The sequence below is a fragment of the Aythya ferina genome (genome assembly GCF_964211825.1).
Source record: "Aythya ferina genome assembly, chromosome: 14".
In the NCBI taxonomy this organism is placed as follows: Eukaryota; Metazoa; Chordata; class Aves; order Anseriformes; family Anatidae; genus Aythya; species Aythya ferina.
In genome coordinates, this window is record NC_140312.1 from 8,488,261 (window position 1) to 8,513,112 (window position 24,852).

A 24,852-nucleotide genomic window follows, 5' to 3' on the forward strand; every position below is an offset into this window, starting at 1 on the left:
TCAAGCCCTGCCCTGCTTCATTTCCTCCAGCTGTAAAACTGGGAAAGTAATCCTGGGTTTCATCACTACAAGTATAAGCCACTGGGTGTTTATGCAGTGACCAGATACTGGAGTAATGAATCACAGAGATGCTTATACATTTAGCTACACACAAATCCAAATTTCCCAAATACATGGACCACCACCCCTGCCAAATAGACCCCCTTGTATTTCAGTGAAATTTCCTCTCTGCAAAAGGGTTTGCTGGGTCTTTAACTCTTACAGGACATTAAGATATCATGGTTTAAATTAGCTAGGAAAAAAGATAATTATTGAATTGTTTCTCTGATGGGCAATCCTCAAATTCTTTAGGGTTCTATAAAGTGGTTTAAAACAAACTTTTGAGGAATTATTCCTTTAAATTCAAGGGACTTTTCACTAAGGACACAAACCATATTGGTTTCCTCCAATTTTAAGATGCATAAAATGTCCTCAAAACACTCATACATTAGAGAAAGGGCGATCCTGCTAGGTTTAGGAAATAACTTGGGAAAAAAAAAAAAAAAGTGATTTCTAAAGGATTAGCTTCAGTGTCAATTAATATTCAAAGGGAAAGATCTGGTGGATGGGGAACTGCCCAGGGATTCAGGCAATGTGAAATCTGGTAAAGGGTACTGGCTTAAATACAGAGCTCTTTGAAGAAAGGGTTTCATCTCACCTGTAAAATCTCAATAAAATAGCTCATCACTCTACAGAGGGTACAAAATCCATCAAAATATCCCAGGTGGATTTTAGATTAAAACTGAAGTAACAGGTGGTTCATCTGCAATACTCACTTTCTTTTCCCAACTTGCAAACTGCACAAACCCCACCTATTCCCAGACCTCTGCCCAGACTGCCAGTAAGGTCACCTTGACAGTGCAACGACAGGATAAAGACACCTGCTGATGCCAAAAGAGCAGACAGCCCACATTGCCATAAGGGCTTAAAGTTACCAATCAAGAGCATCGGCCTAAGATGGTTCAGGAAAAGCAGAGCTAAATCACAGCTAAAGCAGCCTCCCAGCAGCAGCAACGGGGAGACAGACACACACAGTAAAAGCCACCCGTGCAACTGAATAATGCTGCCTAACGCAGCTGCCAAAAACTACTCAAGAAGCAGCAAAATTTACCATCACAGACTGGAGCAACAACGCCTGTTTCCTGCAATCAAATGATTAATCCTGCTTCCAAGCTAGAGCTGCGGCCAAAGCACTCACACTGCCAGTGCAATCCCAGAAAGCAATCCAAGGGGGGACATGCCCCCTTTCGCCCCACTGCCCCCCAGCACTCCACCACTGTGCACTCTGATAACACAGCTGGAGGGCTGCGTTTCACAGGCATCCACACAGAAACCACTGCTGGTACCACACGATCCACACATGGGAAAGCACTGCGATTTAAGCAGTGGTAATTAATTGGTATGAAGCTCTGTTCCTGCCCCTCCCATGGCATCTGAGCTGTTCTTACATTTGAAATAGCAAGGGGTTAAGATTTGCCACAAATGTACCACCTACGCTTTTAAGGTTATAAAAATGGGGTGCTTACACTTTTCCTAACCCCTCGCCAATGACCAGACCCATATGTAAATTTCACACAGTAGTATTTAGTAGCATAATTAATCCCTACTTTATGTTATGAGTAATATTTCCTATTCCCGACCCTGCAACGTCCTTTAAGAAGATCCATGTTCCAATTAGACTAGCCCATCGGCACTCTTTTAATGAGCAGATTAATCATTCAGATGGGTACAATGGTGTCATCACAGGTTTTAAATATGATAATCTACATCCTAATGGTGCTGCAAAAGCCTTGGCTCACAGCAAAAAAAAAAAGGTAGGCAAAAATTGGTGATACTTTCTTTTTTGTTCTTTCTTTCTCACATGACACGAGACATGAGAATACTTCGGCAATGCAGGAAGTGCAGCAAGAAGACAGCTCAGAGAAAGGGGCTGCTGAGCAGCGTGGTAATTCAGGTGCAATAATTGTTTTGCAAGGACAGACAGATCTTCTGGTCCCCAAAGAACCTTCAGCCATGAGTAGGAAAAATTTCAGGTCTTTCTTGTAAGCCTAAGACATCAGCTCTGCCCTTATAGCCTTTTCTCGACACTTATTTAAAATGGATCCAAAAATGTAACACTTTCATACAGAAAGTCATTTAGACTTTCATAAAAATAAAGGTCTTTTAAATACTCTACCATTTCCAAAAGGCAGCCTGGATATTTTTTTTTTTTAAAGCCAGAGAGAACCTATTATATTAAAGAAGTTAATTTTTTAAAATACCAGACTTGTAAGCTGCATACTATGGACTCAGTTCCACAGAGAGAGGAAAAAAAAAAAAAAAAAGAAAGCTGGTATGGATACTGTCATTCAAGTGCAATCCACAAAAAGGATTGCAGCATCCTACCAAACCACGACCCTCAAAACCAGAAGCACCAGGATTGGAAAACCAAACCATACTCCATCCCTACTCTTCATGCAACTGTTACAAATCTATGTGCTTCACCACTCCTGAATTGCGGCTGTGTATTCTTGGGGCTTGTTTTAGCTACAGGTAGGAGTTAAATTGTTTTTTCAACTCTTAGTAAGACAAGCCGTGCAGAACACCAACTCCTTTACACTGTAGTTGACTTTAATGTAGCCAGAAAAGATCCATCAATTGCTGATTTCTCTAAAGGTTGCCTTTTAAACCCAGCAAGAAGGGGATGGTGGTGGATCCCTGTCTATGAAAATGCCAACTATAACCAGTGAACCAGTTCTGACAACTGTCCTCTTGTGAACAGTCCCCATAAAGTCATGGCCGAAGTCTGAGTAATTCTTTCTTCACTGTCTGAGGAAGATCTGAGTAAGGCATGTAAAATTTGGACTTATCTCTAGTATGTCATGTTTCCCCCCACCCCCCAGAAGGCAACTAAGTTCTGCCTCAAAATGCCTTAACTTCATTAAAACACGTTTCTGGTACAGAGCCATCTTTAATTTGTATCATTAAAGAAAATCTCCTCTTCAGCAGCCAAAAATCTACTCTCTAAAGTCAACAGTGTCATTGTATTTTTCAAACCATATTTTTCAGCTAGTTTTTGTCCAAAGCCTCCTTGTTTTACTTGAATATGTAACTGTAGGAATCAGTCGTGCTACTCACTCAATTAAATTGTATCCATCTTGGCCCTTCATCTTTTAGGACCTGATCCAGCTCTCCTCGACTACGAAGACTATTGGATCAGAGCCACTTTGCATGAAATCAGGAGAGGATTAGGTATTTCAGTCAGGTCTTTAGGTGTGCTGCCTGAACTCAGTCTGAAATTGCCTGTATCAGATAGACCGATACAGAAAACTGTTTGCATATAGGAGGAAGCACTGAAATTATAAAGAGCAGTCTTGTGCAGATGTACTTTCTGGGCTAGGAGACATTACTCTTGCTAATGCACCTTTGCTAATGTCCACATCACAAGGATTATTTTTATTTTTTTTTTTAGCATAACACTAATGTTAGTTGTCCATTAAGGTACCTGGAGTCATAATGGGCAAGGAGTCCCTACAGTGAAGGAGCCAAAGGAACAACATTCAGAAATGAACTCCTACATTGGTTATGGGGATATTGCTACAGCAATTTTTAATTTTATTTAAAAAAAAAAAAAAAAAAAAAAATTGCAACGTGTTAATTTCCACTCATTTTTCAAATTCAGCAAAATGTTCAGAAGGAAGCATTTTAGAAACACAGGAAAAAACAGCACCATCCATCAGATGGTCACCATGATGTCCCTTTTACAGGAACCCCCTTATGCCCACCACCCGGGTGAGCTTTTCCAGAGAGCCACAATACTAGTCAGCGACCCATCCTTCTGCACCCAGCACAAGAAACTGATTTTGGCTGTCACTCTCTACTGAGTCTTTAACTAACACTATCTGTGCAACTCTAGAAACCACATCAAATTGCAGTTTTTCCTGATTTTATAGTAATTTGCATAACAGGTCACTGTTAACATGCTGTGCTGAAGGAGAAACAGGTCAACTGAAATCTACCTTGAACGTTTCCATTAAAATGTATTTAAATTTTTCCATCTACCCTCAGTTCTGCCAGCCCAGGATTGAATTAAGGAAATACACATGTAAACAACGATAAAAAATGCAAAAAATTATTATAAAATTAGTTCTAGATGCATAATCCAGTGTGATTCATGTTATGTTCCCACCGTGATCCCAGTTCCAGAAGAGTTAATCAACCATAGCAACCTTCTAATCAGAGCAGTGAACTAATGATCCTATTTCTGAGTAATACCAGTCAGATAAGGCTCTCAAAAGGTAGTTAACATCACTTTGGTGGAAAGGCATGACAAGTGCAAGTTCTAGCAGTGGGTAATGCATCATTCATGCCCCCTCTCGTTCTGACATTTTAACGTTATCTTGTTTTACTGTGTCGGCCTAACACTGCCACTGCTGGCAAATTAAACTGTGAACTTACAAAGTGGGTGGCAATAAATACAAATTATGAGAGTTCAAAAGATGTCCCTGGAGGTGTACTGCCAGACATGGAATGTCTCTGGCTTTTCTGTCACATAGCAATAGACAAGACAAAGTGTAGCACAAGCTGAAAAAAAGAATTAACTACATCATGATGAAAAATGAGTCGAAAATGAAAAGAAAAAAGAAAAAACAAATAAAAGGGAGATGTACAGAAAGGATAAGAATGAGCAAGAGAGCACATCCTTAAAATATAAAGCACAACCATTTTACCTTGCAGAACGAAAGCTATGTAAATTAGGAATCAACAAATGCCTCTTAAAAGTACAGACTAACTATAAAATGCTGTCAGTATTATTACAAAAGTAAGCGGTTCTTCCTAAAGAAACTGCAGCACAGAAGCAGTATCAGCACAACATTACAGTGTTTGTATTTCTAGCAGAAATTCTGAATCTCCCACTGCACTTTCCCACACTGCCAGAGATTTCACATTTTCTGTTGACTTAAATATATAGGGCAAAATCTGCTCCCATAGTCAAGAAAAAAAAAATACGGAGAACTGCCTGAGGTGACAACAAGGAAATCACAGAAAACACAAGCACCTCGTATAGCTCTATACCTTTCTATTTTGCACAGAGAGCAGGCAGAGAGCAGGGAAAGTGGGGTGACCCCCACGCATCCCCTACTCTCAGGAGGCTGGTGGCCCACTCAGCTCCCAGTGCCAGGGCTCACTGCACACACTGCATTGATCATGCTGCAGATTTAACATGGGCAAAACAGCAAAAAGTTAACATTTCTTCCTTTCCTTGGAAAGACAAAAATTTGCACGCTATTACTAAGGTCAGGAAAAAAAAAAAAAAAAAAGAAAAAGAAAAAAAAAAAGATTTTTAATATACCCAAGCTGTGAAGCTTATTCAACTTGGTCTAACACCACTAATGAATCTTATAAAACATTTTATCTCCCCCTCCCACATTCGCAAACCACTCACATGAGGCTTGAAAATCACAATAATATCTTCCCAAAGTGCAGATATCACTCACACCATATGCAGCGCAACTCTGTTTATTTTTCCCTATAAACCATTGGTTTCATTGAAACTCATTAGCATCACCTGTGTTAATTACACTAGCAAACCAATCAACAGCTCCTTCTTAATTAGGTTTTCTTTATTAAAGCCGGAAATTGCCAAGGAGACAAAAGTCAACTGGGGAAATTATGTGAAAAGGAGTGTTTATGCCAAATTACCATACAAAATATAATAAGGAAAGGAAACTCAGTTTGTTTACAGGAATAACAAACAATATTAATTTTCAAGGTCACTGGCACAATTATTTATTACCTGTCGTATGTAGTATTGTGATAGTTTATTCTGCAAGCGTAGGGTGTCTCATAAGTAATCTTGCAGTGTGTGGCTGCATTGCATTTCAGCTGCCCTGGTCACTGCCGATGACACGCGCAGTGTTTTAGGAAGTTACTTTCATGATGGAAACTCTGCAAGGTACATAAAAAGCTACAAGGTTTGACTGCTACTTTCCTCAGAGATCCCGCAGGAAGCAAGAACTCAGCTAGTGAAATCTGGGTTGCTCTTCCCTAGTGGGAGGCATTTGTGGGTACAGGAATGTACCATGAGAAACCTCACTGCAGATCATAAGGCCCCGCAGAGGTGCCATGCCCCCTCCCTTTACATCCCCTGCTACCAGTTAAAATGAATCCCACAGCCCTGGCGATCAGAGCTGGCATGGCCTGAAAGAAAACTGGGTTTTCTGAGGCTCGGAGGGGAACACCGGAAGTCAACCCTAGGGAAACCTGTTGGCGCGCCCAACCTCGGCCACTGCACTGCCACTAGCGGGCTGCCAGGCTTTGCTTCCACCTTGAGGGTCGGGAGCTGGAGCCAACCGCATCCTGCTCGGGCTGGGTGGGATTGGGCTGACGCCAAAATGAGGTCAGGGTGCTGGGCTGTGGAGCAAACACTGTGGCTGTTACCAGAGGAAGTCTGCCAACTGCTGCTTCTTAATGTGCCCACCTACCAGGAGAGCCCCCTTTGAGCATTCGTCACCACACTGCATCTTCTCTGCACGTTTTCCTATGTGCGTACATGCGTGCATGCTTCTCTGCGGGACCATTAGGTGGTACTCTGAAGAACCATGAGATGTTACCAACACAGCACTTGTTTGTTGACAAGCCTCCAGACTTGCAACCATGATGAAACTTTTCAAGACAAACTGTATTAGAAGAGCATCATGCAATCTTTTGGACTCCTCCCAAGCTTCATTTCTTTTCAGGTTGAACACCGTGCAACATATACTGATTTTTCAGCTGGCCAATATGAAAGCCAGTGCTTGAGCTCCACATTCTTGACCTGTCATGTCAAAGGGAACTACTAAAATAAGCTGTTTGTGAAATATAGATTATCTAATGTCAATTTACCTGGAAATGTATTTCCAAGTAACTCGCTGTGCTGCACAACAATTCAGTTTAGCTTTCTAAAAATGAGATGACTTTTCCCAGCCTTGCAGTGTTTGACGCATGTCTTCAACTTTACAGAACCCTACTTAGGAAACACCTTATTGATTCCATTGAATGCTCACATCCTGCATCGTCCTCATCTTCACATTTTGTTTCCGAAATGGCCATGAACAAGTTCTTTGGAAATTCACTGCAGAATTAGTGCAGGATAACATGCATACATGCTGCTGCCACATTATATCAGATGTCCTTCTGTTGTCTTGCAATCACTTCTACACTGATTGCAAAAGCATATCTAATTTTTAATTTATCTTTGTATTCTGTCCTACTCTTTCAGTACATACATCCTTAATTCCTCATCCATTCTATTCTGTACTGTCAATACTTACCTTTGTGAAGAATAATTTTCGGTAGCTTTGCAAACATCCAACATCCTAGACAAAAACTAGTCTACTTCTCAGAATAACTTTTCTTTAACCCAGTTATCTATTACAGCACAAACACCTCAGTCTTCAGTAAGTCCAATTATTAACTGTTCAAATGCACATAATGTTAGCTTTATTGCACAGATCTATCACATAATAGGCAATTATCTCATTTCACAGATAGCTGCTTGTAAACTAAGAAAATATGCTTTTCCCATGAATTATTCTTGTATGGATCATGGTTTCCTGTATATTTTGTGAGCCTTGCTCTTACAGTTTGCAGTCCCCCAGTGACACCGCTGGAACATGCAGCAGTCACCAGTGCCAGCACACCTGCCACATCTGCTCTCTGCTTGTACAGTGTCTGGCACACCAGGGCTTCAGTGATCAACTGGGGTCCCAGACGTGATCACAGTACAAATATTTCACCTTCTCCAGTTTCTTTGCATTGCTACTTCTTTCCACCAGCAAAATTTGGAAAAGATACAACCCCTTCTCACATGTGGTGGTGAGCGTGGTGCTGGCCGGAAGGTATCTGTGTAATTGAGGACATCTCACACAGTAGAAGCTTTCTCCTCTCCCCACTCCCTGTGGACATTTCCATTCAGCTAATCCCATTCCTGACTCTAATGAAAGCAACACCTAGAGTCTGCATTCAAATCATGCTTTCTATTGAACCAGCTTCAGTCAGATGATAAATCCATCCTTACTTAGACCCTCACCATAGGTTGCTGAAGAACAGGTACTCTCCAGTAGCTCTCAGGAATCGTCCTGACTTTTGGAGTACAAGAATAAGAGGGTCTGTATATGCCAAGAAGCTGGCTGAAAGAGCCCCTCAGGTGAACATCCTGCTTGTGGAAGTGTCCACACAAAGTTGTGGTGGCTCTCTAGGCCTTTTTCACACCTTATGTTACAAGGAAATAACATGTCAATGCAGACAAGTTCCTACTCAGCCTTTCTGATCAATGAACACCAACAATAGTCCAAAAAATATTAAGATGTTGCCTCTTACATCATCTGTAGTACCAAGCTGTTGCAAGACAGGGTTAACGTCTTGCAATATGGGGAGGCTGTCTCAGGAAAGAGTTACACATCAACAGTCCTTTATAATGGACTATTTTAGAAAAGCAAATTACACCCTAAACGTGGAGTTTCCAAGCTTTGACCATTTAAACAGACCATCACATTCTGTTTTAGAAAGAGTCAAGCATGTAGAAATGCTCATTTCTTACATGTTAGTAGGGGGGAAAGGAAATACTGAAGAAAATAAATCCCCTCCACTAGAAATGCATCATAGTTGCAACAACTCCAGAATGTGTATTTAAAAGACAATTTAAAAAAAAATAAAAGTATGCGATTTCCCTGATAAATCATAATGGCTCTTCAGAACCCATCATTGTCTACCATAAAAAAATCATATTTAAAACAGTTTTAAAATATGTATTATAAAGACTTTTTTTTTTTTTTTAAATGAACACTATTTACCCAAAAGGCCATAATGGATGTGAAATGTAGTTTGTAAATCTGTATGCAGGGACTTTTTTTGTTAAAAAGGATTTTTTTTTTCTTGGCCCAAGAGATCTTAAACAGCTTCTATGGAGCTATCAGAATTTATTGTTTTAATAGGGCTGAAATGGAGTTTGGAGCAGGCAAAATGAGAAAGGGGAAAAAGGAGGAAAGGAAGTAGAAGTGGAAGACAGAAAGGAAATGGAAAAGGGAGCTGAGAAGATGGGAGAGTGTCCACAGGACTAATGCCTAAGTTGCTCAGGCACAGAGGAGCCCCAGTCCTGGCAGCAGGGTAGTGAGGGGAAGGTCCAAAATTTGCAGGGAGTTTGGGCCAGGGGGGTTAATTCTCAGCTCAAGGGAAAGCACTGCTCCTGCAAAGTGCTGCAATATGAGACGCCAGCTATGAAGGAAATAAAAGAAATGAAAAGGTCAATTTGGGTGAGCAGGAGCTGCAGACCTGACAGCTACCCTGGGTAAATGCTGTAAATTCCTGCACAAGAGCATCTTGAGTTTAAATAGCTGGGGCTCTTAGTCTTCTCCTGTGCCTGTTAGGCAGACAGCCCACACACTGGTCCATACCACAAACTAATGATTTAAAAGGAAAGAAAGTGAAAGGCAGAGCAGACAGCAAAGGGAGCCCGTCCACGTCAGAATGAAGGGACCAGTTCCTGCTCCTTAGAAATGTTCTCCAACTGATTACTCTTAATCATAGTGATAACAACTGCGTGGTGCTTCGTATCTTCAAAGCACAGCAGCAGAGACATTAACCGATCTGTCTTCAAAGTCAGAATACAGCAAACCCCCAAGAGAAAATTATGGAAGGGATAAAGACCCTCACAGAACAAAATAGTTGTGGCTGCACAAAAAATCCTGAAGCAAATAGCAAGTTCTGCACATGTATGCACAGCCCCACACACACATATACACACCCAGCACAGATTCCAGGAACCATAACTGGTGCTACCAGATGCCTTTGAGATACTGCTTTTGACTTCTGTTATCTCAGTACGTCAATTCTCACTTGGGAAGAAAAGATTGTGCCCAGAATGAAACTTGGGGGTGCAGAGTCAACTATTTCCTTACACATGAATCAGACTCCAGTTGAAGCACTAAGAATGGTCCTCACTCCACACAGCCTTCCAGTGACAAAACTTTGCTCTGCTTAGAAAATCCAGAAATCCAAATGTCCAGGACAGCAAGGGGCATTATAACACTGCTCTAAGCACAGTGTGAGAGCACTGGTCACAGCACCAAATCTAAATCAGTTCTAAAATGTTAGGTGCCATCCTAAAATGTTATGTGCCACACTTTTTTAATAACTGGAATTGAATATCAACTAAAAGCTAGCAGACATGGTTTGTACCGTATCTTGTAAATATGTCAGCAAATCCAACCTTACAATAAGCCAGCCAATACTACAAGAGGCATTAGTTTAACTAAAATAGTGCAAATGCCTAAAACAACACATTTAAACCATTTTGATCCTTGTTTAAATAGATTCAAATTTTGAAAGAAAGACAGGACAGTTCTTGAACTTCTTATGGAAGCTATGGTAACTTCTTAGTTCGATATCTGTAACTCACTACAGTAAGATTTTCTGTGCCTGATCCTCTCCTTACATTAGAGTATTGCCACTGGTGAGGAGGTGGCCACTACTGGTGTACAATTGTGGAAATCACCCTGCTGGAGTCACTGTGAATATGTATTCACATGAGGGGTCCAGCTGACCTACCACTGAAATACCCTCACCCTCCTAAGAGACAGCCTGTTTAGGTTCCGGGCAGATGGGGGAGTGAAGCGGTGACTGTCCCTGAAAAGGGCTGAGCTGAAGGTCAGATGTCTCACCCGTGGTCTCTTCCAGACTTCAATTCTCTATGCCTGCAAGCCAGGACAACTGGTGTTAGCAGACAAAATTTGGAGTGCTCTGCGCCTGCAGGCCTGGTGAACTTCTCCTCTCTCTTCCAAGGGACTGGGGGGCCATGCACCTGCAGAGGGGAGACTTCTTTGGCCAGAAGCAGCCTATCTGGCTTAAATTCACAAAAGACAGTTTTTGTAGCCAGTCTTCCCCATAATGCTCCAAGAGCTTAAAATACACTTTGAGGAGGGTTTCAAACACTTTTTTCCCTCTCAAATCTGTCTATGCTTTTTCACTGTGGATTCCAGAGAGATGACCTGGATTTCCTTGCACACTTTCAAACTAAATTATATCAGTCCCAATTAGGTCATCTTCTAGCTACACCTACAGCTCAGACTGTAAAATTTCTTCTCCTGTGTGTCTCCCTCCAGTTAGGACTCTGGACAGGGAAGCCTTCTGTGTTAGAATAACTACTATAAAACCATATAATGCAGCCTAAAAATGTAATTATAATTGCGATGCCAAAAGCAAGCCAGTCAATATCTTCAAGATTCTAATAGTTTCAAGCACTATTACCTTAACGGTCTCACATCACAGTACTGATTAAAGAAACATTTTGTCTTTTTATCTGTATTCAATGGAGAGTGTAATCATTGGAGCGTGGAGAGCTAAAACATTTATTAGGAAGTATACATCTCGGGTCAGGCAGCAGAAGACAACTCCAAAGTGGTGAGCTGCAGGTCAGCATCCAGCCCAATTCACAGCCCCATCCCATCACCTTGGGACCACCTGCTGTGTATAGACCAGCACCCGCGGGGAGACTGCCCTCAGGCGTTTCGGTTGGCAGCATCGCTCGTGGAAGAGGGGTGTTCAGTAAAGTCAGTAAGACTGGCACACAGAGATGAGATAGATAACTGGTCTCAAATCAGGAAAATATGTTTGTTTGTGTGGGTTTAGTTTATCATATTTTTTTCTTAAGTAAGCAAATCTACCTTTATTGAAACTAGCACTGCTTCTCCTCCAGAATGAAAATAATGAGGCTGTGCTCCCATTCTCGTACTGATAAATTTGTTTTTTCTTTTTGCCTAATTGCTTAACAATAAATCCACACACACTCTATTATCCATAGCCTAGTGCAATATTCCTCAGGGCACATGATCAGCAATCAGAAAGCTTGAAAGATGGCCAGCATAATCTTAAATATCCCAGTGTATTACCAAATCAGTATTTCAAATTTAGTGGACATACTCAGATATGTTTTCCTCTCTGCAAGAGGCATCATGTAAGTGGCAAACAAGATACAGAAGATCGATTATTTAGCATAATTGCACAATCTAATTGTATGGATTTTAAATGGAACAAGGAGGAGAAAGATTAAAATCATACAGCACAGCAGTATACTTTCACAGAGTGCATGAAATATATTTTCTCCAATTAGTGGAACAATGGAAATATTTACTGTCAATTCAGTGAAGATATTCTGAAACAAGAGTCAAGCAAAATCCAGATCAGTGCAGGGCAGGGGCAAACCATTTTATCATTTAAAAAAAAAAAAAAAAAAAAAAAAAAAAAAAAAAAAAGGGGGGGGGTTAACAACAACAAAAAAAAAAAGAAAAAGAAAAAAGAAAACTTGCACGTTCTGCTCTCTGGGATGCTTCATTTCAGAAGCACATTAGGGGACCTTATGAACACAGGATCAAGCTGACTTCCCAGAAGAAAGTAAAACATCCATGCCATATGCGTAAAATTTTTACACGCATGTGCCTGTGCCCAGCCCGACTCCTGTGCATTTTGGCACCAGTTGCCAAAATTGAGCCAGCGGAGTATATTCTGCAGATTAACCAAGGTGGGAAAGGCTATCTAGTCTCAGAAATTAAGTGAAAATGCTAACCTTGTCACACGCATTGGGCAAACAAAGGCAGGGGAAGTGTGGCTTCACTCTGCCGTACCATGGGTTAACTGGCATTTCTAATACTTTTCACCTAGCCTGGCTTGACAGATGCCTAACCTTCGCTGCGGAGTGGAGACAGCCTGATGGGCCTCGGCCATACAGGGGGAAAATTTTTGATGCTTCCCACTTATGACATGATTGATTTTCTTTCAGCGGCCCTTCACTTTTGGCTGTGGCGAAGGCTGCCTGCCTGAGCCCCCGCGCGCCCTGACCTCGACATATGGCCGCTGCGAGGCTGAAAACTGATGACGGCAGAAACCTAAAAAATCAATAGGCCCTGTCAGTCAGTGGGGAGGCGAACGTCTTTTAAAAACCCAATCACGACATGTACTTGCTGCATGGTGTGGATCTACTGCACACTTGAGAACACACTGAATTTCCAATATTTTTTTTTTTTTGTTTGTTTCTGTGTTAACACACCATTTACCTATTTATTCCTTAACCTCTTATGCTGCAAGAAAAGTGAGCAAAGCATCTTGTTAGGATCAAATCTCCATGATATTAGTAAGAAAAAAAAATCCCTGGGAATAGTATGAAATAAATAAAGAACACCTTTCCATTGCCAATATAAACACTGACATCATTATTTTTGACATTATCTGGAAAGAATTTAGATATAGGGAGTTCTGGAGTCTAAAAACATATGAGTATGAAACTGTTTTAATTTTCTTTGCAGGGAGTGAAGCATTGTTTTTGTTTGTTATGATTTTTGTGTTTTGTTTTGTTTTGTTTTCTAAAATATGTAAGAAAAAATTGAATTCACCATTGGTTCTACATCTCACAGACCATGTCATCCTCCTGCACACCAGAGAGAGGAAGTTATTAGGTCCACTGACATCAGCTGGAGATCCTGGTGCTCTGTGCACTGCACTTGGCCATTGGCACTCCACAGGATTGGGCCAACAACATACAACTGATTCACTTTGCTCCTGCCAGTTCATGAAAGGCAAGCATTTTATGAGAGAGACAAGCAATATAACATACACTGATTTGATTTCTACATGTTGCCCAAAAACAAACTGTTGAAATGCCAACAAACAAACAAAAATCCAACCAACAGAGATAAAGAAATATGTTTCCAGTGGGTAGAACCAGTTATACTTTGCACTCTTGACTGGAGATGATAACATCCAAACAGTTAACATCGCTGTATGCATTACCTAACCTTGCTGAAGTTTTAAGAAGATGGTCATTGTTTGAAAACCATGTCATCATGGAGAGAAAGGGAAAGAGGGAGAAAGAGGGAGAAAGAGGGAGAAAGAGGGAGAAAGAAAACCAAATGGATGAGAAATCAATATATTGCTAAGTTGCATTTTTTTTAAATCCACCAAAAGCAAGGAATATTAAAAAAAAATAATCAAACAAATAAACAAAATCTAATGCTGAATTCCCAAACTAAGACCAATTAAAGCGTTCTTTATGACTGCAAACCTGACAAGCTTACAATTTCACCCTGTTGCAGTGGTGTGTGTGTGTGTGTGTGTTTTAATGTAATATTAATGAGCCAGGATGGAGGGTCATAAAAAGTGATAGGTTTTTGCGATGGTAAATTATAAATCGGTATTGATTTTTCCCGGCACTAATGCAGCCAGCTTATTGTAAGACACCACAGGCAAAGTGCACTTTATCAGATTAGACTGGAGCCTGGTATCAAATATACATGAGAAAAAGGATGCATTTGTGACTTAGACTAGACTTTTTTTTTTTTAATGATACATGAAATTTTTAAGGAAAAAAGTCTCAGAATATTAAGAAATTAAATACCATTTTAAAAGATCTCAGATGGTAGCAAATAGATATTAATGTCACATTAGGGTAATTTGTTTTTGCACTGATGGAGTATAGGCTTATATAGGAACATTGGAATAAGTATGTGAACTAAATCCTGCTCAGATTTAACCATGTGCTTAATCAGTCCAATTTATGATTATCTCAACTGTTAATGATAAAAGAGTCCCTGATTTGCATAACATGCCTGAAGAATCAGGCCCTGCATCTGCTTATGGGTATACATAAGAAAGTCACACATATATACATCTATCTGGTGAGTATCGATTCTGCCTGTGTTACATTTTACATCCTCCACTGCTTTGAAGAAATTGTTTGCTTTTTTTCCCCCATACATATCACCCCGTTATGCCAGCTAAAGAATATGAAAGAGCTTTTCCTTGTAGCACTTTTATTGCTTAAACGCTGTGAAGCTTTCCTTTCCCTTTCATCTCAAAACGCACTGGGAGTTGGCCGCACAGTAAAACTGGGCGTTATTTTTAAAATCAGCTCTGCTTTTCATCTCCTGACCTTCCTGCAGTCGGGATTTCCTCATTAAAACATTTTGATGACGTGGATAATTGAAAAAAAAAATATATGTATATATTTTGGGGGGGGGGGGTGGGGAGAGGCAGGGGAGAAAAGAGAAGAGAAGAGAAGAGAGAAGAGAAGAGAAGAGAAGAGAAGAGAAGAGAAGAGAAGAGAAGAGAAGAGAAGAGAAGAGAAGAGAAGAGAAGAGAAGAGAAGAGAAGAGAAGAGAAGAGAAGAGAAGAGAAGAGAAGAGAAGAGAAGAGAAGAGAAGAGAAGAGAAGAGAAGAGAAGAGAAGAGAAGAGAAGAGAAGAGAAGAGAAGAGAAGAGAAGAGAATACAGTCCTAACAATAAAAAACAGGGTTAATTTCTTTAAAGTTGCTGTGAATGAGGCATGAGCCACCTCAGCCAACATTGCTGTCACTACTCCAAAGACGGTAAGGGAAGGGCTTGCACAAGAGCACACACAAGTTCATCCCTCTGCAGCCATGCCTCGAGCCAGGCCCTGAGGCCTCTGACCGCCCTCACTGCCCTGAGCAGCCTCTGTACAAAACTCACCCTTTTTCCCCCAAGACCTTGTGTTTTGGGGCAGCTCATTAGCAAACAGCCCCGGCGCAGGCACTGAAGTGAAGAAGTGTGAAACTAAATAAGTGACAGAGGAAGGATGGGGAGGAAGCAGCTGGGTGGGTTTGGGGAGAGTTTTCTGTCGGGAAGGTGTGCACTCAGGCTGACAGGGGCCTGCAAACGCCCAGGAGGTGCACGTGAAGGACATGGTGGCCATGTCCCACAGAGAGGCAGGTGCTCCCGCTACCGAAATCCCTGCACCAGCCATCACAACACGGCCCCACAGGAGCTTTTGTATTTCAGTTGCCAAAAGCAATGCTCAGCATTATGCTTTCAAAACGTTTCTGAAACTATTTGCCTTCCTATATTTCAATTTTATTATTTCTGTAAGCAAGATAAGGAACAGATGAGGGCCTAAGAGAAGGAGAAAGGGGATACTTGTTTTAATTTCTGATATATGGGTACAAAAAGCCCCCCAGAAGCACAAACCACTCAGTGGGAGCCCAGAGGAGCCCAGTCCACACCTCTCTGAGCACAGACACGCAGGTCGGGCCCACCATTGCCAGCCCCACAGAGCACAACCCTTGCTGACACCACAGATCAAGCCCACAGCAAGCTAGAGGGTCTTGTAAAAATACTTATGATTAAAACAACAAAGCCACACAAACACAAAGAGTCTCATTAGCAGATTGCCAGCAACCCTGTTTGTCTTGCAGTGACGCATTATATCACAGGAGAAAAATTTGAGGCCTGATCTTAACAATCCTTTCTCAAACAGAGTTACTATAAACTCTAGTGGAAATTTTGTCTGTCTCAGGACCAGCTGGGCTTTCTCCTTGCAACTCTTCATACACTTGAAGTAATAAGAGGAAACTTTTTTTTTTTTTTTTTTTTTTGACAAGACCTCGTCAGGTAAAACCTAATAAAGCCAAAAAGGAAATTAGGAAAATGGACGGTTATTCCCAGAGCAGCCTGATCCTGCCTCAGCTAAAGCTCTGGCCTAAACAAGCCACATTCCCACTACCACCCCAAGCTGCCACCCATGGGGTAAATCAACGGTGTATATCAGTGCTGCACCACCTCAAAGCCCAGGATGCAACAAACAGAGGAGCACAGGGCTGTGCTGAGTAGAAGATAAACCACAGCATCAAAATCTGGTCCTCCCCTGCCTCAGTGCAAGCTCAGTGCACTCCCAACCAAAGCAGCACCTTTAGAGTTATCGCTATAAATGTTATTAAAGTGAAACAACCCATTTTTTAAATGTATGCTAATTCCACTTTATTAGTGATGCCAAAGCCCTCATTTACATTTTTCATAAAAATCACACAGAGGTTTTTGCTGCTTTAGGGATAAAACTAATAAACAAATACATAAATTAGTATATTTTAATTAAATGTTATCCCGTGAAGTAATATTGTATCCTATTGTCTAAAAAAACAACAAAAAGAAAAACTAAAAAAGCACCTCTAACTTGAAAATTTGTGTTGTATTAAAATATTAGAACTCATTAAAAACTAATTTGAAAATTGCTTTACCTAACAACCATAAAAAATTTTGAGTTCCGTATTCTAATATGTGTTATTTGTTTTGGTACAGGAGATTATCACTGTAGCATGCATTACTATTAGAATACACATACATTAGAGGCATCATAATGCACCCAGATTCTCCTAGGAAATAACAAAGTCAAATGTTACCTGCAAATGTATCACCATGCCATTTCCATTTTAAATACCATATTATTTCTATTCTGTAACATCAAAGACTCTACATAGCAAACATAGACCCACAGCAGCACACACGTTAATTTCACTTTAGGTGCATATATCCCATCTGTATGCATAAAAAATGTACGTATTTTGGGGTGGGATATTGCATGCTATTATTATTTTAGAATGTTGCTCACATTACAAGAAATGGGACAGTTTAAGCAGTAAGGTGTGGCTGGAACTGCAGGGGGAAGTCCAACAGGCAGAAAACAATCACATCTTATTTCAAATTATTAAAGTAGTCTGCAATAATAGCTTAACTATTAAAAAAAAAAAATCTAATATGCATTAGAACATGTTCACCTCATTAGGAGGATTTCCATAACCCCGTTTTTCCTCAGAAGGGGAACATAGACCTAGACTCCACAATTGCATTACTCTAACCCCCACTGTCGTTTTTTTGTTTGTTTGTTTGTTTGTTTGTTTTTTCTAAATGTAAGAATATTGCTTTTTCAAGACAGGTATTTAAAGAAGACAGGCACTCCATTTGGCAGTTTCACTCAAAAAAAATTTTGTCTCCTACTTGGTTATATTTTCTGGAAATTGAAAGTTTTGATAATAAAATAAAAAAAAATAAAATAAAATAAAATAAAAAAGATTTTTTCTGTACATAAATGTGCTTTCTGAAAAGATTCATTTATTAGCCTCCCTAAAAGTGTCATTGACTGTACATTTTTACTAAAACCATCTTAGAGTACAACCTAAACCACTCGGCAGCTACAACTCAAGGAATCTATTTCCAATAACAGTGAATAATACAGACTGCACAGAGATGGGGAGCAAAGAGACAAAACTAAAGTAATTAAGCAGTAGGCTTGAAAACTACTTATCTTCAATACTCTTTGAAGGCACAGTTAATTATCATGTGGATGCAACAACATGGAGCCATTCAGGCAAAGGGACCACAGTGCATGGGTGGGAGGACAGATTCCCCAGCAGGTTAATCTCCTTGAGGCATCCAAAAGAAAAGTAAAATAGAGAAGTAGTGAATCCATGGGGAGAAATCTCAGATCATTCAGGTGTGTGTTGTTTGTGTTGTTTTTTCCCTATGAAACTTAGGGGTTTCTTATCTGCCTCAAAAGAGAAGTTTCCAGCAGCTTAAACTCCCTGAATCCTCCCCTTCTAGAGGGCTTCAGGTATTCCATCAGGGAACATGTGTTTCTGGCAGTACAACCAGCATGTGAGAACCTGTCCAATTCCCTGCTGAATAGTGATAATAAAAATAAATAAATAATGCTAATAATAAAAAGCTGTCTCCTGAACTTCTCCAGGTATTTTAAAGACTTTAAAAATATTTTGAAAATGTTCCTTTTAAACTGGGAAGGCTCATAAGCCACTGTAAGACTAGTCATAATGTGGAGATGTGACTCATCTGCAGTGACATCAGAAAGAGTCCAATGTCCTCTCTCATTTTACAGTCAGCCTTATCACCCCCTTGCCTCACCCCGAGTCTTCTCCATAAATATTTAAACAAGAAGCAAAGTGATACATTATGGATATCATATTCAAAACCGCTTGAGTGACTTGCTTTGAGCCAAGATCAACAAAGGTATTTAGATACCTAAACTTCAGTTTAGGTGCTTAACTTTCCTTTCAAAGCAATGGAAAAGCAGCTCCTGCAGAGCATCTAAGATCACATTTTTGTGAATTTGGCAGGCACTGGATTACTCACTAACACAGCATTTAACATCTTAGTCATCACCTCCAGAGCTGTGAACGGACAGGCTAGCAAAATCACCCCAGCAGAGGTGTAGCTGCCTGGTAGAGCAATGCTGAAGAAGCATAAGGAAGCTCAGCCCCAAGCATCCAATGCTTTTAAAAGCCTGCTCCTGTGGTACTGAGTCCTGAATTTCCTTTCCCCAAATGCAGTGCAGCTGGATCAGCAGCCACACAGCTGTCTGGCATCAGAAACCACCCCTTGCAGCTCCTCAGGGTGGAAATCCTGGATCACAGCTCACGCTGCTCCAAATTTTATGTGGAGGAGCTCCTAGGGGACGCACTGCTCTCACAGCAGCTACTCTGAGGTGGTCAGGTCTCCCTAAAGCTTTGTGAAGCCTATAACAAGAGTGAGGATTGCCAGATTCTTGACGGTAGTTGCGAGTTATCCCCCCATTTCACGCACAGATTTCACACCGGCAATCCGCCTTTCCTCTCCCTCTGTCCACATGGCAGAGCTTTAGGGCCCTTATCACAGACAAGGCAAAAAGAAGAAAAAGGCTCCAACTGTGTTATTGCCACCAGGAAGTCCACTCTGCCACAAACTTCTTGAACATAGAGGAAATGCAAAAAGTCTCATTCCTTCCTCTCTTGCCCTCACTGATTCCCATGGGATCACTCATGCACTGGACACATAGTAGATGACTGTGTTCAGCTGTGCTTGTGTTCAGCCCTGGCCACCTCATCCCAATGGCAGGGGTTGGCACTGAACCTAGAAAAATGGAGGATTAAGCCAGGCCCTCTACTCAAAAATCATTCATGTCAAACTGTTCTTTGCAAAAATAGGTAGCTTTAAGCTTTCTAGACTTTATGTAGTCTAATGTCCTTATGTCTTTCCAACTCCAAAAACAAGAGAATAGTCTCACAGCAAAAATCAGACTCCAGCAAGACATCTCTTGTCATCTGCACAGTGCTGATTTTGTAATCAGTCTGGAAGTTTTATTTTTAACTGCTTTTTCAAGGCTTTACAGAGACACAATTGTTCTTTTGAAACCTTGCTAATAGGGCTGATCACTAATACTATTACTATATACAGTGCAGAAAAGCACAGTATAATGAAACTGTACTATGAGAAACTATGAACGAAATATTCTTTACATAAAATGAATTTTTAATAAAATATGCAAGGACTCCAGAAATTGCTCATCACACTAAGATGAAGAGAGTGGTTCTGCAATTGGTGGGTGCTCAAAACCTCCCCAACTCCTTCGGGCCCCCCACTGCTATTATTCCCCTCTGAAAGACTGCATATGAGAAACTGAAGATGGGGATTTTTCCAATCTACTTTCACATTGAACATGTGCTGTAAAACTCAGAGCCTGTTCCAAGGAACAAAGTGAGTAGAAATGCTCCTTTTGTCACTCAGGTCGAGGTGACGAGCCAATGACACATTTAGGTATTCTGCACAGATTGCTGTGATTTATAAATTCAATGCCAGGATCAGAAATTCAGATGTGGATCTCCACAATTTGCATGCATCCTCTGCAAAACATCATTTCCCTAAGCACACTACCTAAAAGCTTATTTACAAAAGCAGTTCTTAATATGGCATGTATACAAACTGAAGCCTACAAGCAAACATGGACTTTTGTGGCATGCGATCATTTGAGGAAAGTCCATAGTTTCTCTTCCCTGAGAAGTTTGTTCTGGAGGAGCCACTTCAAAATGGAGAGTGTGGTTCCTGCCATTTCTTAAAACACATAGGAAAAGTCAATACTATGAGACAGTGTTGTTTGCTGGGACAAAATTTAATAGCAGTGGCTGGTTTGTCAAAGGTGACAGGCAAGCCCTTTTGTCCAGCTTCTAGGCTTTATGGCATGACAACTCCAAAGAGAATGATTTAAATAATTCACATTTCCAAATTAACTTTAGAAAGCAAGAAATAAGCTAGAATTGCCCATTGATACACTGACCAAGCTCCAAAGTTATTTGAAGGTGATAGGGTGCTCATTGTCCTGAGCCATAAGATTTACACTTGTTTTCCTACAAGAAATTTTGCCCCATAAACTTTAGAAATTTGCTACCGCTTCTCTGCTAAATCTTCCTGAAAAACTAAGAAATTTGTATGTATATGACTCAACTCTCAGTGCAGGAATGGGAGCAGGGGCTAAGCCTTAGTGGCTTAGACCATATCTATACTTTTGCCTTGTTACCATTGTCTAGAGTTACTGAACAGAATAGTGTCTGCTGCCAGTTCAACATTTCTTAAGAATTTAAAGATTAAAAAGTTTAAAAGTATTTGGAAAAGTTTAAAAAGTGTTAGAAAACTTTGCAGACAGCACACAATTTAAATCCCTTGCTAGACTTTGCGTATATTTCTAGGTATTTCTCTGATCCTCACCACTATGCCATGCAAGCACTTCACAGTGATTAGTGGATTTTAACCTCATAGCAATGAGGTGGAGGCACAAAAAGATTCAATGACTTGCCTGCATCCATGCCAGAAGCCTGTGGCAGAGCCATGAGTCACACACAGGACAGCTAGCTTCACTGGGCAGTGACCTAGCCATAAAAGCAATGTTCCTTGTCACAGAAAAAATAATTTTTTTCAAGTTATATTGGGAGGGGTCAAGAAAGAAATGTTATTATTTAGCACAATTGTAAAAGGGCACAGCTAATGACCCCAAAAGTTTTCTTTTTAAAATGACTACATTTTGAATCTGAATTTATCTATTAAAAAGTCATCACATATACAGTCCATTTAAAAACACCCTGTATTTGCCACTGCTGTTTTTCAAGGAGGGGGGAGAGGAGAAACAGACTGAATTGTTTTGTTGTCAAGAAAAATACATCTAGCATAAAATGTTAAGGTTGCCAAGAGATGACAGTATTTGGCAGCATCCTAAAATGTTTGTCATTTTAAAAGTATTTATGCTAAGGCAGAAAATAAACTATCCAACATTTTAGTCACTTTAAGTGATTAAAACAAGTCATTAGAATTTTAGTTTAAAATACTCTTAGATAAAATTTTCCCTTACCTAACTAGCCAGCTTTCCTTCCTTACAGAATAATAACTACTTGCAGTTCTTTGCTCTTAAAGCTTGCGTCTTAGCTTTAAGTGCTCTTGTGTGATGTAGGTAAAACAAAATGTGGTAGAATATCGTTTTCATTTTTATTGGAAACATTTTCAATTATTACACTGATGAATAGAAACAACAGGAAAAAAAATGGTTAGGAAAACTTTAAATGCTCACCAAAAATGCAAGAACAAGTTTATTCGCCTTACAAAAGTAAGTGCACTTGGTTGTCTAAGTTTATATTCCAACATGAATTTGGCAAGTTTTCCTGATAGTGACTTGCTTTACTTCTATTTCTTGTACTGTGTTCAGAGTATTTACAAATGCACATTTCTCATGAAGTTGGAAGTAAGTTTGGATCTATTTTTTCATTTTATAAAGACATTGATGTGTTTTTTCTGACATGCCTCATGAACTCAGTCAATCACAAGTCTTTCTTAATGGAAACCACATGTCTGCCCAGAACTGTGTAATTACAATGCTAGGATTCTTGGCACTGCCAGGAAAAGGGGCATTGTCAAACCAATTACAGTTTATTTATTTACATACCATTTCTGGATGAGAATGTTCTTTCTTTTATGCTGATGCTGAGAAAATATATATTTCATCGAGTAGCTGTAATTTTCGCAAGATACTGTTACATTTTGTAGCAATTACATCTCTAGTTTTCAGTTAGTTTGCACGTAAGGAAACTTTCCTTTAAACAAAACAGCTGGGAATAGCATCATGAATTTTATCGGCCCAGTTTTCATTTGTTTCAGATGATGAAGGAGATGCGAGGGCAGCTGTTTCCCTAAGCTCAACGGAGTCGGTATTTCCACCCACTTCCACCCTACTATGAGCTTTCCAGCGTACCAAATGCGGCATCGGTGCATTCATCCTACGCCCCCTGTAAGCCACTACCTGCAGCTGACCCTGGTGAAGACACACAGCGTGTCTCAGCAGAAAGGAGCAAGGCTCCAGAAAGGTGATCTGCTATTCTTTTCTAAGGTACAGGGCTTGGACAACAGAAAAAATAAAAATAATTTTGAAAAATAAAGTTATATTATGCCTCAGGAAAGCCAATCACAGTCCCACGGCAATGCAGCTATAACCTCACACCCTGCAGTGTGGCCAGAGCAATGCAGGGCTGGATTTGGGGATGCAAACCCTCACCCAGGCATCATCTGCCCCTCATGGGGCAGAAGGCATCATATAATGCCATGTGAGACCAAAAGGTATTTAGTAAAGGAGATACTGGCCAAAACCTGGCCAGCTGAACCAGCTGTCCCTGCTGGGATGCTCCGGTCACAGGAGACACCTCCTACCCTGAGGTTGTGTTAAGCTCTTCCACTGAAAATGCAGAGGAAGGGAAACAGCTGTAAAAATCTCCTATTTAAAGCTCCTGAATCTTCAGATCCTTCTATGAAAACCGTTCTATGGGACTCTTTTTATTATTATTATTTGTTTTTAATTGCTGCTCCAACTTTTCATGACTTCCTTGTCTTTGGAAAGTTCCAAAGCATTAAAAGGAAACATTAAGTTCTGACGCCCTCCGACATTATTTTTCAGTTTAATCATTTTTCCCCATTTTCCTCCTCTTTCTCTGTGCTGAGTGAGGGTGGGAAAGAGACAATTAAGGGAAACTCAAAACTCTCAGATGTTTCAAAAATGAAAAAGTTCAATAAAAGTTTTCCCACACATCAGCAGAGAAGTAGGCAAAACTGTTTTCTTATGAAATTCTCAAAGCCAAAATGACTGAAACATTCCTGGGTTTTGTATTCACCACTCCCTCCTCCATTTCTTGAGCCAGAAGCCTCTGTTTTATCTTGTGTTCATGCCCAAGTGCAGAGCCCTGCCCTGATGATCTTACAGCTTATGGTGAGCAGACAGATGCAGGGTGAGGGCTGAAACGGCAGCACAGAGAGGGGAAATGACTTGCCCGAGGTCGTACAGCGGGGCAATGACTCAAGTGATTTCCAATAACATAGTTGTTTCTGTAAAGGTTTAAGGAAAATGGGGCTTGATTCACTGCCATGCAGCCCCAGCCCTGCACTGCTGAATAACACAGCCCCAGCGGCTAGACAGGAGCTGCAGGCACTGTTGGACCAAGCCTTCAAGCAGAAGTGGGCCTTGGTTCATCCAGGAAAGGAGAAAGATGGGGACCTGGGTTTTGAACGATAGGTCCTGAAGAAAGAGAGAGCCCTAGTACAGGCATCTAGGTGGCTATTGAAGAGATGGCAGAGGTGACCCATGTCCTCCAGACAGAGCAAGTGTGGGTGAAGATGAGTTGACACGGGGCAGTGGTCAAAATGTTCTCCTTCTATGTTAGGTGACTGCTTTTATTCCCACGGTGGTCTGGGTCCCAGGACATCCTGCCAGCTGGCTCTGGGTATCCACATCCCTCCATCCTCTGTACGTCAGGTGGCTCATCACCCTGCTCTCGTTACCACCACCTCCCCCTGGGAGGGGGAATCCGGCAGCTTATCTCTGCTGGAAGCAAGTTGCCCAGAAAGATGAGAAAGGAAAGAAAAAGATGTCCTTGGGGAAGATAAACTGCCCCATGGAAAAGGGGCAAGAGATTTTCTGCCTTCATAAGGGGACACCAGGGAGAGACTGGATCATGACCCAAGTGATATTTTCATTTCTGCTCTGTTCACAAGGTGCTGCAGCCCTCAGGTGAGCTGCTCTGAAGCAAGGTGCATCATCTCTTCACCAGGAGGTATCAAGAAGACAGCCAACTTGCACAGCAAAACCTCGAAAACAATGCTGCGGTGGCTGGATTTCAATGCTAACTTCGAATTACAAAGCACAGGAGCAACTTTCCGCACG

General features: G+C 40.8%; 1 protein-coding gene and 1 long non-coding RNA gene across 15 annotated transcripts in view; one reads left to right on the top strand and one right to left on the bottom strand.

Moving 5' to 3' along the window:
• The window catches only part of EBF1 (EBF transcription factor 1), a gene marked incomplete at its 5' end in the record, with an annotated part of 274,881 nt that overhangs the window by 180,447 nt on the left and 69,582 nt on the right, over positions 1-24,852 (bottom strand). The window lies entirely within an intron of this gene.
• LOC311444826 lies at positions 5,673-6,839 on the top strand. Its single transcript, XR_014698091.1, has 2 exons — positions 5,673-5,974; positions 6,507-6,839. It is a non-coding gene; the product is annotated as an uncharacterized lncRNA (long non-coding RNA).